This window comes from Chiloscyllium plagiosum, unplaced genomic scaffold (assembly GCF_037043375.1).
Source record: "Chiloscyllium plagiosum isolate Xiang-an unplaced genomic scaffold, Cpla_swu_hap1 HiC_scaffold_14, whole genome shotgun sequence".
NCBI lineage: Eukaryota > Metazoa > Chordata > Chondrichthyes > Orectolobiformes > Hemiscylliidae > Chiloscyllium > Chiloscyllium plagiosum.
In genome coordinates this window covers 120,007,151-120,021,838 of record NW_028270152.1, presented here as the reverse complement: position 1 = coordinate 120,021,838, position 14,688 = coordinate 120,007,151, and the positions used below count along the sequence as shown (strand labels likewise).

Below are 14,688 nucleotides of genomic sequence, written 5' to 3'. Positions count from 1 at the left end.
GTGGAGGAATTAATCCACACTGGAGGCATCACAACTGGGCAGGGACTGATATCATTGGGGTCGTGGGGCGGTGTGTTGTTTATTCACCCAGGCATATACAAAGACTGTTTAGCGAGAATAGCAGTGTGCACCGTATGAGCAAACCTGGAAAGAATGGGCCTAGGGAAAGCAAAAAGACAGGATTACATAGGAAACTGGACATTTCGCTTAATAAAACGCAGGAAGTAGCTCTGAAGAGTTCCAACTTATAATCCTCTGGTTTAATGAGGACTGTGATTAACAATGCCTATTTACAATGTGAGTTTAGCAGTTCACTGCTGTTTAGTAAGAGTCTGTCCGAATATCTGGAGAAATCGAGGCCATTACCTTTGTTCTAAGTTTTAGCTGGAGCTGAAACGACGAGAATCGTTGCGTGCAAATCTGTTTCTGAGTGAGGCTGTTTGCTGGAGCAGTGCAGCTGGCGTTCGCTGCGGTGGTTTGGGTCCACATGTGGACATGGGCAATGCAACAGCGCTCAACGTGAATGACCTTGTAAGGCACTGCTGGAAGAAACCTCTCACTCAGCGTTAAGTCAGTCACATGAGGAACAGAAAATTGAGCAAAGTGTGGAACGGAATTGCTAACAGATGTTTCGATGACCCTACCCATGTGCAATGTCGTCTGTTTGCAAAAGTTTATTCAGCAAGTGTATTACGTTTCTAACCAATAATGAAATATAGAGGACAAGGCGAAAATTTTCATGGGAGATGTTACTGCGTGAATTTACATTCACAACGATCACATCAAATGCGTTCAGATCTCCCAAACCCCCACAGCCACTCATTCTGTTGGAAAAGCTGCCATTGTGTTTCCCATGTGGAATGGACAAATTTGTATTCATCTTAAAATGTGTTACTGTTTGACAATGTATCTCTGAGGAGAAAGTGAGGTCTGCAGATGCTGGAGATCAGAGCTGGAAATGTGTTGCTGGAAAAGCGCAGCAGGTCAGGCAGCATCCAGGGAACAGGAGAATCGACGTTTCGGGCATAAGCCCTTCTTCAGGAATGAGGAAAGTTTGTCCAGCAGGCTAAGATAAAAGGTAGGGAGGAGGGACTTGGGGGAGGGGCGTCGGAAATGTGATAGGTGGAAAGAGGTCAAGGTGAGAGTGATAGGTCAGGCTGGGGTGGGGGCGGAGAGGTCGGGAAGAAGATCTCAGGTTAGGAAGGCGGTGCTGAATTTGATGGATCTGACTGAGACAGGGTGGGGGGAGGGGAAATGAGGAAACTGGTGAAATCCGAGTTCATCCCTTGTGGTTGGAGGGTTCCTAGCCGGAAGATGAGGCGTTCTTCCTCCAACCGTCGTTTTGTTGTGGTCTGACGATGGAGGAGTCCAAAGACCTGCATATCCTTGGTGGAGTGGGAGGGGGAATTGAAATGTTGAGCTACAGGGTGGTTGGGTTGGTTGGTCCGGGTGTCCCAGAGGTGTTCTCTGAAACGCTCCGCATGTAGCCGGCCTGTCTCCCCAATATAGAGGAGGCCACATCGGGTGCAGAGGATGCAATAGATGATGTGTGTGGAGGTGCAGGTGAATCAGTGGCGGATATGGACGTTTCATTGGGGGCCTTGGAGGAAGGTGAGGGGGGAGGTGTGGGCGCAAGTCTTGCACCTCCTGCGGTTGCATGAGAAGGTGCCGGGAGTGGAGGTTGGGTTGGTGGGGTGTGTGGATCTGACGAAGGAGTCACAGAGGGAGTGGTCTTTCCGGAATGCTGATAGGGGAGGAGAGGGAAATATATCCTTGGTGGTGGGGTCCGTTTGGAGGTAGCGGAAATGACGGTGGATGATGCGCTGTACATGGAGATTGGTGGGGTGGTAGGTGAGGACCAGTGGGGTTCTGTCCTGGTGGCGGTTGGAGGGGCGGGGTCAAGGGCGGAGGGGCGGGAAGTGGAAGAGATGCGGTGGAGGGCATCGTCGACCACGTCGGGGGGGAAATTGCGGTCCTTGAAAAGGAGGCCATCTGGGTTGTGCGTTTTTGGAACTGGTCCTCCTGGGAGCAGATGCGGCGGAGTCGAAGGAATTGGGAGAATGGGATGGCGTTTTTACAGGGGGCAGGATGGGAGGAGGTGTAGTCCAGGAAGCTGTGGGAGTCGGTCGGTTTGTAGTAGATGTCCGTGTTGATTCGGTCGCCTGAGATAGAAATAGAAAGGTCGAGGAAGGGGAGGGAGGAATCTGAGACTGTCCAGGTGAATTTGAGGTCGGGGTGGAAGGTGTTGGTGAAGTGGATGAACTGTTCAACTTCCTCGTGGGAGCACGAGGCGGCGCCGATACAGTCATCGATGCAGCGGAGGAAAAGGTGGGGGTGGGGCCAGTGTAGTTGCGGAAGATGGATTGTTCCACATATCCTACGAAGAGGCAGGCATAGCTGGGGCCCATGCGGGTGCCCATGGCTACTCCTTTCGTTTGGAGGAAGTGGGAGGATTGGAAAGTGAAGTTGTTCAGGGTGAGGACCAGTTCAGTCAGTCGATGGAGGGTGTCAGTGGAAGGGTACTGGTCGGTATGGCGGGAAAGAAAGAAGCGGAGGGCTTTGAGTCCTTCGTGATGGGGGATGGAGGTGTACAGGGACTGGATGTCCATGGTGAAAATAAGGCGTTGGGGACCGGGGAAGCGAAAATCATGGAGCAGGTGGAGGGCATGGGTGGTGTCCCTAACGTAGGTGGGGAGTTCTTGGACTAAGGGGGACAGGACGGTGTCAAGGTACGCAGAGATGAGTTCGGTGGGGCAGGAGCAGAAGGAGACAATGGGTCGGCCGGGGCAGTCAGGTTTGTGGTTTTTGTGCAGGAGGTAGAAGCGGGAGGTGCGGGGTTGTGGGACTATGATGTTGGAGGCGGTGGATGGGAGATCCCCCGAGGTGATGAGGTAATGAACGGTCGGCGGAGACAATGAGTCGGCCGGGGCATTCAGGTTTGTGGATTTTGGGCAGGAGCTAGAAGCTGGAGGTGCGGGGTTGTGGGACTATGAGGTTGGAGGCGGTGGATGGGAGATCCCCCGAGATGATGAGGTTATGGACGGTCTCATCTCCTCATCACCTCGGGGGATCTCCCATCCACCGCCTCCAACCTCATAGTCCCACAACCCCGCACCTCCCGCTTCTACCTCCTGCCCAAAATCCACAAACCTGACTGCCCCGGCCGACCCATTGTCTCCTTCTGCTCCTGCCCCAACGAACTCATCTCTGCGTACCTTGACACCGTCCTGTCCCCCTTAGTCCAAGAACACCCCACCTACGTTGGGGACACCACCCATACCCTCCACCTGCTCCATGATTTTCGCTTCCCCGGTCCCCAACGCCTTATTTTCACCATGGACATCCAGTCCCTGTACACCTCCATCCCCCATCACGAAGGACTCAAAGCCCTCCGCTTCTTTCTTTCCCGCCGTACCGACCAGTACCCTTCCACTGACACCCTCCTTCGACTGACTGACCTGGTCCTCACCCTGAACAACTTCTCTTTCCAATCCTCCCATTTCCTCCAAACGAAAGGAGTAGCCATGGGCACCCGCATGGGCCCCAGCTATGCCTGCCTCTCGTAGGATATGTGGAACAATCCATCTTCCACAACTACACTGGCCCCACCCCCCACCTTTTCCTCCGCTACATCGATGACTGTATCGGCGCCGCCTCGTGCTCCCACGAGGAAGTTTAACAGTTCATCCACTTCACCAATACCTTCCACCCCGACCTCAAATTCACCTGGACAGTCTCAGATTCCTCCCTCCCCTTCCTCGACCTTTCTATTTCTATCTCAGGCGACCGAATCAACACGGACATCTACTACAAACCGACCGACTCCCACAGCTACCTGGACTACACCTCCTCCCATCCTGCCCCCTGTAAAAACGCCATCCCATTCTCCCAATTCCTTCGACTCCGCCGCATCTGCTCCCAGGAGGACCAGTTCCAAAAACGCACAACCCAGATGGCTTCATGCTTCAAGGACCGCAATTTCCCCCCCGACGTGGTCGACGATGCCCTCCACCGCATCTCTTCCACTTCCCGCTCCTCCGCCCTTGAACCCCGCCCCTCCAACCGCCACCAGGACAGAACCCCACTGGTCCTCACCTACCACCCCACCAATCTCCATGGACAGCGTATTATCCGCCGTCATTTCTGCTACCTCCAAACGGACCCCACCACCAAGGATATATTTCCCTCCCCTCCCCTCCCCTATCAGCATTCCGTAAAGACCACTCCCTCCGTGACCCGCACCCCCCACCAACCCAACCTCCACTCCCAGCACCTTCCCCTGCAACCGCAGGAGGTGCAAGACTTGCGCCCACACCTCCCCCCTCACCTCCCTCCAAGGCCCCAAATGAAACGTCCATATCCGCCACAGATTCACCTGCACCTCCACACACATCATCTATTGCATCCTCTGCACCCGATGTGGCCTCCTCTATATTGGGGAGACAGGCCGGCTACTTGCAGAGCGTTTCAGAGAAGACCCCTGGGACACCCGGACCAACCAATCCAACCACCCTGTAGCTCAACATTTCAATTCCCCCTCCCACTCCACCAAGGATATGCAGGTCTTTGGACTCCTCCATCGTCAGACCACAACAAAACGACGGTTGGAGGAAGAACGCCTCATCTTCCGGCTAGGAACCCTCCAACCACAAGGGATGAACTCGGATTTCACCAGTTTCCTCATTTCCCCTCCCCCCACCCTGTCTCAGTCAAATCCATCAAATTCAGCACCGCCTTCCTAACCTGAGATCTTCTTCCCGACCTCTCCGCCCCCACCCCAGCCTGACCTATCACCCTCACCTTGACCTCTTTCCACCTATCACATTTCCGACGCCCCTCCCCCAAGTCCCTCCTCCCTACCTTTTATCTTAGCCTGCTGGACAAACTTTCCTCATTCCTGAAGAAGGGCTTATGCCCGAAACGTCGATTCCCAAGTTCCCTGGATGCTGCCTGACCTGCTGCGCTTTTCCAGCAACACATTTCCAGAATGTATCTCTGAGAGTCATTGAGAGCAGATATAGAAAGGTAAGATTTAAAATGACAGAGCGTCTTCCAAACTCAGGATGACTTTCAAACTAGCAAAACTGTGCCAGAAACAGGAACCTATTTTTAGACATGCTTGGCCAATTTTTAAACTTTTGGACCTCATGTGTTCAGTTTTCCAAATATTGGCTGGATGCCTGAAATGTTTAATCCAACTCAAGGTGTACAGTTGCTTGTCAATGGTTCAATCACACTTCTTGTTCTCTTTTCCGCACACTGAAATTACTCCATAGAGGTCAGCATCCTATTACTCAGACAATCCTCGTGACAAGTGCGCAACACTTGACATAAGTTCGTCTTCCTCAGAGCCAGCTCTCAGAGAGGAAAGAATCTCGACACTTTAATTGGACCTGCCAGCCAATAATCTCTGTATGAATCGTATTAAATCATCCTCTACGAAGTTCACATGGCTGACCTTGTTTTAATCCCTACAAAACAATTACCATTAGCTATTCAAACATAGAAATACGTCATAAGCCTCACACGTGGAAAAGAAGCTAATTCAGTTGCATTGGTTGCCTCACTTGCAATTGTAACAGCAGGAAGCGGAACTCAACTTTTAAGTGGAACAAACAGTAAGACAGAGAGAGATGTGGGTGGGGGGAGAGACAGACAGAGGGAGCGAGAGAGTGAAAGGGAGAGAGAGAGAGAGAGAGATTTGTCGCTTGCACAACCACAACACCTGCAGAAGTCTGGAACTAAAACTGTGATTTTGTGGGATATGTCACAAATCTGGCTTCTTCTTTTGCATCAAAATAAATACAAGGCTTCATAAACGTTTTGATTTTGTAGGTTTCTGGTAGTGATCTCTCCAATTCTGTCTCAACTTACATTTCTTTCAGAAAAAGAGAGCATAAAATGCACCTGTCAAAGCCATAGCATTGCCCCATTCAGTGATGGTTATGGAACAGATTTGTTTCGGCAAATGTGATTTATGTAAGGCTTAGTGCGGAACCAGATGATAATGTTCTGAAGTATCTACTGCTGTTTCTCTTTTAGACAATAGAGTATGAGTTTGGAAGGCGCTGTCTGAACAATATTGATTAATCTCTAACTGATACACGGCTGCGACTTGTGTGCTGGCGTACGAGGAAGAGGAATTTTCAGTGTTGCCAAAGACGACAGCTACTTTGCCAGGGATGCCATCAGACTTCTTGAGCATTATTGAGGATACATTCCAACTAGTAAGTGTTGTTGATTATGCTTTGCTAATAGTTGGATTCCATCCTTGGGCACTGTATTTGTGGCGATAGCACATTCCCTCCGTGTCTGCTGGGGTTTCCCTGAGTATTTCAGTTCCTCCGACAGTCCATAGTTGTGGTGGTCAGGTGAGTTGGCCTTGCTAAATTGGTCAGCGTGTTAGGTGCGTTAGTCAGGTGTAATTATATGGTAGGGGAGTGGGTCTGTGTGGGTTATTATTTGGAAAATGGTGTGGACTAGTAGGACCGAAGGTCCTGTTTCCATGCGGTCGGGGATCTAATCTAATCAGTATGTACTGGTTCTCTTGCGAAAATTATTTTGTCCAAATGTTGTTGCAATGTCTGCTTCAGAAACAGTGGTTAAACAGCATTGAGTTCCTTGAATTGTTGTGTTTTGTTGAATTAAACAAAAGCAGCACATGTGGGTGGACTCAGGCTCACCGGGACACAGGTTTTTAGTTGTCCCAGCAGTTTAAGTTGGAGTGGGTATTGGAGAAAGATTGAAGCAAATAGACACAGATCTGTCCGTTTTGCTGGAAAAAAAACGGCGTACTCTCTCTGTTGTTGTAGAGTTTTTCTTTTTTGCGTTTTTTCCTTTGTCCATGACTGAAGATAACCGGTTAAAAAGAAGAATCTGTGCTTATGGGAACAAAAACAACAAATGCTGGAAAAGACAGCAGGTTTGGCAGCATCTCTGGAGATTAACCAGAGTTAAAGTTGTGTGTCACGTTACGCTTCATCAGAACTCATGGTTTTTGGTGATGCTGCTACATTTTAACAGTTGAGGATTTGTAGTTGAAGAAAATCTACGTTTGGTCAACCATTTAATGGATTGAAAGTGATGCCAATTTTACATTCTTTGTTGTATGTTAACTTTTTTTAAAGATAATGTGTATTTTGCTTAAAGCCAAGTAGCTTTAAGAAATCATACACATCTGAAACACGACACTTTTTGCATGCCTTTAAATCAATACAGGTCAGGATCTAGGGTATCTTCTTGATAAGTTTTGAACGGGGCTTGTCCAGTTCTTTATACTTCCCACACCTATCACTGGACTAGATTCTGAAGTTTCAATTTAATCAAATATGCATCAGAGGAAAGGTTGAAAATCAGAATGAGAAAATGCAGGAAGACAATGGAATCGGTCTCACTCTGTGAGTGACTTCTCTACATTTGGTAACTACAACAGTAACATTTTTAAAAGAAGTACAAAAGATGTGTTCTGTCTGTAAAATATAAAAAAATAAACAAAATCTGTTAGAGAAACTCGGCAATTCTGGCACCATCTGTGGAGACAAAGCAGAGGCAACGTATCGAGTCCAGTGACTCTTCATCAGAAACGTCACTGAGATAAGTTGGTACCATGAAGCTACCCAACATTGTTGAGGGATCGCACCTTAACGAACTCTGCTGTGTGTGTTTTGGTCGGGAAGTTTTGTCATCAATTTGTGTATTTGTTTCTTGAGCAGTTATAACATGTTTTTGAAAACAGTATCATTGCAGCTGATGTAATGTTTTTGCTCAGGTAAATGCAGCGAATATCAATGATGATTTGCACAGCCATGTTAGTGAGGATGTATTTCAATAGCATTCCAGGGCCCACTTGAATTGATCCGTTCAGAGGATCTTGTTAAACTATCACTTCCAGTCGAATTAAAACAGCTGCTTATCCAAGAAATAGAACATGCAATAATTGGTGAGTTAGAACGCACTCACTATTCCAATCTAGCAGCTGTTCGGGTCCCCGGTACGCTCCTTTTTAATTGCTGATCTTGAACATCGCTGTGAGCTCTGTATGTTCCTGTCCGCAGTTCTAACTGATTTATTGCACAACTCCTTGTTGTCCTTACCAATTGAGAAAATTGAGTTACTCTGTCCACAACGTTAGATTGCTTTAGATTGTGTTATATCAGCAACGAGTTTGCTTTGTTAGTTTCTCGCATTCAGTCGTAGTTTAACAAAAGGGGACATACTCCTTTCAAAAATGTGCTAGTTCTTGTTCTTTCTGGGGTGGTTGTGAGTCGTCAGAATTCTGGGCATCAAATAATAAATGATTCTTTTTATGAGAAGAAATCAGGAAGGCAGAGCGAGTTTGTTGATAACCAATGAAGTGAAAGAAAAGCAGAGATATTCAGAAATATTCAGGAAGGTGGAGATGAGGATAAACGTGTGTGAGTTATGAAATTATTGAATGGCAAAGGAGGCTCTAAGGGAAAAATGATCAACTTATGTATTTTTGGTTGTATCTTCAAATGGTTAATGAAATGTGATTTTCCTTGAATGTTTGTGTTTCGAAATGGCTTCTGGTCAAGTGTCAGGGAGCGGAGCGTCATCAATTCTTTCTACTTTTTACTTGTGAGCCTGGCGATCAGAATAAGAATGATCAAATACCTTTCGTGTGGAAGCAGGCCATTCGGTCCACGGAATCCACACCAATCCTTCAAAGAATATCCAACCTCGCTACCCAAAACCTGTAACACAGATTGCACATGGCTGACCCATCGACACTGCACATCCCTGGATATTATGGGCTATTAATCAAGTGTAACCCACGTTCTGTGCACATCCTTGCACTGTGCGAGGAAATCGGAGCTCACAAAGCAAATCCATGCAGCCACAGGGAGAATGTACTAACTTCGCATGGTCGCCTGAGGATGAAATTAAACCGACGTGTCTGGCACAGTGAAGCTGCTGTGTTAATCACTGAGACACTGTGACAAGAAAAATCGTTTAATACAAATACTTTCAGGAAGAAATCTGTGCTTTCCCATCCCAAAGTTACGCAGAGGAAGCTGGAAATCGTCTCACCTTAATCAGAGGCTTATGTGTATTAACAACTAACAATATTGACTCTCAGTCTGATGTTGTATAATATTGTGCATAACTAAGCCTAAAACAGATTGACGTAAGATTTCCAGTAAGATGAAACAAAGATGAGAGATTAATGTAAGTTAGAAAGAGAATAACGTCGAGCACATGCAGGCACAGAAATTAATCAGGAAAAAGTCAGTCCAGGAATGGATCTGGGTGGAGCGAACATGATCGGTAACAGATTAGGAGAGATCAAAGGATGAAGAGATCACACAGACAGAGTGAAGAAAGACACAGGAGGAAGCAACTGCTGTTTTGAAAGGAGACTGTGTTTTGCAGAGTTGAGATGCAGATGCAAAATGGCAATTGGGAGTGTCTGAGAGAGAGTGACAGCGAGGGATGGAGAGTACATTAGAGGGATAGAAAGACATGAAAAGGTATTGAGATTGATGGAAGAAGCTGTCAACCTAACAGACCACGCACAGTAATTCACGGGAGAAGCTGTGTTTTTTTTTTGTTTCTTGACAGAATCCTGACTTGTTGAGTGATATTGCAATTTGGCCTTACTTGCTACAACTATGTTCCTTTCAGTATGACAGTCTCTTCCATAAACCTGTTACCATTCCAAAATCTAAACCGCATTTGTGTCCAATGTCGGATCAATTCTTCATTACACAAGATTTGAAACTGAACATAAAAAGGCCTTTCCCACAGAAACCAGAAACAGCCCAAGTCTGATGGGCTGGAAAGCAATTTAATTCTGTATAAATCGGCCGTGTGGAATTAATAAACGTGGTTTGCACCCTTCGCTTACCTGTCACTAACATCAAAGGCCATAGGGATTAATGATTGATACGGCTCTTGAACCATTTACTGTTAATTTAGTTAAAGAAGCACGGCTGCACTTTAATCCTTCACAGATTGCCGACAGTGTGGAAACAGACCATTTAGTCAAAACGTCCACACCGACCCTCCGAAGAGTAACCAGTTCCCTACTGTATTACTCTAGCTTTACTCCTGACTTTTGAACTAACATACATACCCTTAAACTATGTGCAATTTATCATTTCCAAATCACCTTACCAGCATATCGTTGGATTAAGGAGGAAACCGGAGCTCCCGGAGGAAACCCGCACACACAGGGAGAATTCTTCTTTTTCTTTTTTTTAAATGGAATCCCTACAGTGTGGAAACAGGCCACTTGGCCCAACAATTCCACATTGATCCTTCGAAGAGTATCCCATTCAGATCCAACCGCCGGCCTGATTGCTCTGAATTTCGCCTCAGGAATGCACCTGAATTACACATCTCTGATCATTATGGACAATTTCGCTTGGCCAATTCACCTGACGCGCACGTCTTCGGAATGTGGGAGGAAAAACACTCACACGTAGGAAGAACGTGCAAACTCCAGACAGGCTGTCGCCCGAGGCTGCAACTGAACGTGGTTTTCTGGTATTGTGAGGTAGCAGTGCTCACAGCTTAGCCATCAGGCCACTGAGCTTTGATTGCGTTGAAATATAAGCAAATGTGGCGGAATTGTGGGAGCACCACAGATATCGTAATCTCGGCGTCTCTGTAGGGACATCGATTCTAATCCATTCATAACAGATACATTTGAATTTAATGATTAAATACACTCCTATAATTGGCAAATTTTCTCCCTTGTTTCATTTCGTGGAGGAAATCAGTCGGCCTACGTGCGACATCAGAAGAGACAAACAAACTGCAGATGCTGAAATCCAAGGCAGACATGCAGGAGGCTTGGAAAACAAAGGAAGTCAGGTAGCATCAGGAGGTGAAGATATCAACGTTTCGGGTGTAACCTTCCTTCAGTCGTTGGGCTGGGTATAAATGGATCCGCAGATTAGGCGGGGTAGTGGTTGAGGATGGCAGTGTGTTGTGTTCAGGACAGGTGAAATAAAACCAGGGCCCGGCCTGGTTGGTTGATTGGAACAATACATTTGTTTCTTTCTGGAGGAAATGCTTGATTAGAGGAATGGAAGATAGGGAGAGGAGAGGGGCTGGGAATGTTGCTAGGGGATAGGAATGGAAGCTATTTGAAGTTGAAGAACTCAATGCTATGTGTCCGGGCTACATTGTCCACAAGCAGAGGACGAGGTGCCATTTACCACAACCTGCAGTCAGATTCGCTGTGGCAAATAAAGAGGCTAAGGTTGGTCATGTTGGAAAATGAGTAGGAAGGGGAATTACAACAGACAACGACTAGGAGGTCAGGTCGGCTCCAGCAGGCCAGGCTGAGATGTTTAGTGAAACGTGGCCTCAATTTACGCTTGCTCTCATCGATGACGAGGAGACCTCATCGGGACCACTGGATACAGTAAACTAGTTTGCAGGAGGAGCATTTGAACATCAGTTTCACCTGGAAAGGTTGTTTATGGCCCGGTATGGAGGTGAGTGAGTGGTGGTGCGCCAATACGTTTTGCATGCCTTTCAGTCGTATGGGAAGGTACCATTAGGTTCAGGAGTGTTTACAGGCAATGTCCCCAAAACATTTGAGGAATGCATTGATACTTGACGTACACAGGAGAGGTGGCGAGAGCAAGGTATTCTTGGTGTTGTGGTCTAATTAGAGTTGTCAGAAGGGTTTAAGGATGATCGGTTGAATATAGAGACTGGTCAGCACAAGGGTGAGCACAAGGTTCAACTTATCTTTACTGTGTGTAAAGGGGTTTTGAGAGCAGTGCAATGAGGAATGGAGGAGGTGCGATCGAGTGGTCTCTGGATGACAGTGCAGAGCAACATGTTTACCAAAATGGGTGGACATCTATGATGCTTGAGAGTGGAAAGTCTCCTCATCCACGCAGATTCGGTACAGGCTATGTACCGAATCTATGTTTTTAGCAAGTGTGCCATCTACCACTTCCATTGGTACACATATTGATTCTAACGGAAGACTTATGACGGAGATATTAGCTATCTCGTGCTGCTTTGGCTCCAACGACATTTTGTTCTGTGCTACTATGTCACTTCCCCCGTGTAATTTCTGTTTATATTTCAACAATTCTCTTCTCGATGCTCTATATACATGTCTACAATTTAATCCCACTTTTATTTTAACGTTTTTGCACATTGTAAAGCAACCATTTGGTTATGGTGCATCAACCTATGTTGTTGAAATAAGTAGGGAGCATGTGTTTGATAGGCTCGTGGATATTAAGGTGGACAAATCTTCAGGACCGAATGGGATCTATCCCAGGCTGCCGAGGGATGAGAGACAGTAAATAGCTGGGGCCTGACAGATACCTTTGTGGCATCTTTAAACACAGGTGAGTTGCCAGAGGACTGGAAGCTTGCTCATGTTGTCCTCCTATACAAGAAGGCTAATAGGGATATTCCTGGTAACTACAGGCAAGTGAGCCTGATGTAAGTTTGCAGGAGGTTTCTGGAGAAGGTACTGAAGGATCGAATCTATTTATATTTAGAAAAGAATGGGCTGATTAGTGACAGTCAACATTGTTTTGTGCGGGGGAGACCACGCATTACCAAGTTAATAGAGTTCTTTGAGGAAGTGACAAAGCTGATAGATGAAGGAAGGGCTTTAGACGTCATATTAATGCACTTTAGTAAGGCGTTTGATAAGGTCCACCGTGGTAAACTTACAGAGAAAGTATAGTCGCAAGTTGTGCAGCTTGGTCTGGCTAGGTGGATAAAGAACTGGTTGAAGAACAGGAGACAGAGATGTGTATTCGAAGGGAGTTTCTCGAAATGGAGAAAGGTGATCAGTGGTGTTCCACGGGGATCAGTGTTGGAGCCACTGTTGTTTGTGATATCCGTAAATGATCGGGAAAAGGGCACTGTTGATATGATCAACAGGTTTGCAGATGAAATGAAGATTGGTGGAATAGCGGAAATCATAAGAGATTGACAAAGAATGCAGGAGAATATAGATCGACTGGAAAGTCGCTTGGAAAAGTGGCAGATGGAGTTCAATCCTGACAAATGTGTGGTGATGCATTTAGGTAAGTCTAATTCGAGAGCAAATTATACAAGGAACGGAAGATCCTTTGGAAAAGTTGATGAACAGAGAGATCTGGGAGGGCAGGTCCATTGTACCCTGAAAGTTGCTGCACAGGTGGATAGAGTGGTCAAGAAGGCATATGGTATTTTTGCTTTGTGTGGATAGCCTATTGAGTATAATAGTTGACAGGTCATGTTAAACTTGCACAAGACATTGGTTCGTCCGCATTGAGAATATTGTGTGCAGTTCTGGTCACCACATTACGAAAAGTACGTGGACGCTTTGGACGCTTTGGAAAGGGTGTAGAGAAGGTATGCGAGGAATTTGCGTGATATGGAAGGTGCTAGCTATGAGGAGAGATTGAATAGAAAAGAAAGGAGATTGGGGAAGACCTGATTGAGGTTTACAAAATCATGAAAGGAATAGACAGGGTAGATAGTGAAAAGCTTTTTTCCACGGTTAAGGATTCAATAACGAGAGATCACAATTTTAAGGTGAGCGGTGAAAAGGTTAAGGGGGATATAACCAGCAAGTACTTTTCAACGATGGTGATGTGTGCCTGGAACGCGTTGCCAGCAGAGCTGGTAGAGGCAGAAACGGCAGAATCACTTAAGATGCATCTGGACAGATGCATGAGTAGCTGGGACCAGAGGGATACAGAATTGTGCGACAGGTTTAGACAGTAGATTTGCATCGGCTCAAGCCGAAGGGTCTGTTCCTGGGCTATAAGTATTCTTTGCTCTTCGTTCCAACTCTTACGTCTCCCGTCACGTATCTTCCATGTTCAAAAAGTTCTCTCTCTTGCTTTCTCTGAAACTTGCGAAAAGCAGTAAAGTCTTCAGTTTACACACAACACCTCCCCAACATCCGTTCACCACACACACACACACACACAGACCCACTGTCGATAAGTTTGCACTTACCCTATTTACGCTATTTAATCTCTCAGTCATCAGCATAATTCAATTTCGGCTGAGGGGACACCATCTGTTCTGAACAGATTTATCATTCCCAAAAGCGATTCAAAAAGTCCCAAGAATCTTAACCCCTCCTTTTGCACAATCCTGAAAGTTTGGCGTTTACCTCGCTGGCGTCCCTTTACCTAAATGATGAGAATCACGGCAAAGACAGTATTTCTGAGATTACTACCCGGAGGTGCTGAATTTTATGCTCCAAACTCTTTCAGCAAGTAAATTGCGGTGAAGGTCTTGTTGGGACTCCACGACTGTCCCAATCCATCACCATTCAGATAACATTCGCCCTTCTTGTTTCTGTTCCCAAAGCAGATGTTCTCCGATCCATTTCAACAAACTGCATCGGCGATCGATATTTCCACTGTCGTGACATGTCCAAATCACAATTACGAATTTCTGCATGCCCCCGCCACCCCGCAAGCAGACTCTCCCACCCAGTTTGATGCTATATGCAAATGCTGAGATATTATGTTTATTTTCAAACTCTAAATCACTGACATTTTGTGTATGACTGAGGTCCAAGTTCTGATCTCTGCAGTACCTTATTCGACACGTGGAGGCACTGTGAAATCGAGCTTTCCACTTATCCTCTCTGTATCCTATCGGTTAACCTATCTCCATCGTTATCAGAATATTTCCATGATTACATTCTCTTCAATTTAAAATACAACCTTCTTG

General features: G+C 46.3%; 1 long non-coding RNA gene across 3 annotated transcripts in view; it reads left to right on the top strand.

The window, feature by feature from the left end:
* The first annotated feature begins 4,928 nt into the window (after positions 1-4,928).
* The window catches only part of LOC148148199 (uncharacterized), a 26,879-nt gene continuing 17,119 nt past the window's right edge, over positions 4,929-14,688 (top strand). For 2 of the 3 annotated variants that reach the window (XR_015759337.1, XR_015759336.1), the window contains exons 1-2: positions 4,929-5,025; positions 6,043-6,227. This is a non-coding gene — a long non-coding RNA (uncharacterized LOC148148199). Of the gene's footprint in view, positions 5,026-5,588; positions 5,619-6,042; positions 6,228-14,688 lie in introns of those variants that run through there. The other variant, XR_015759338.1, reaches the window with a different exon arrangement.